We start from the raw sequence: 338 nt of genomic DNA, 5'->3' as shown, positions 1-338 counted from the left end.
TTAGGCAATATTTAATTGACGGTCGGGTGGATCCTGAATTTAAAAGAAAAATCACGAGAATGACAGTCAATTTTGTTATAAGAGGTAAGTTAAGTTAGTTTGGGTATGTGAAATAATATTAGCATTAATGTTATGCTGCTAACGTCCATCGATACACCAGTTTTTAGCTAGCACTGGTACTTGCTAATGTTTGTGGGGCAAGAGATCTTTTCGCACATTTCCGTTTATGACTACTTTGTCATAAGCTGTTCAGGAAAGTTTAGTCAGAGTTGAAGAGAACGGTAGGACAATTCTGAATCAAAGACAGCGCTGTCCATCAACAAAGGCAGAATGGAGAT

The sequence above is a fragment of the Etheostoma spectabile genome, chromosome 20 (genome assembly GCF_008692095.1).
Source record: "Etheostoma spectabile isolate EspeVRDwgs_2016 chromosome 20, UIUC_Espe_1.0, whole genome shotgun sequence".
Classification (NCBI taxonomy): domain Eukaryota; kingdom Metazoa; phylum Chordata; class Actinopteri; order Perciformes; family Percidae; genus Etheostoma; species Etheostoma spectabile.
Note: the sequence above shows the minus strand (reverse complement) of the source record.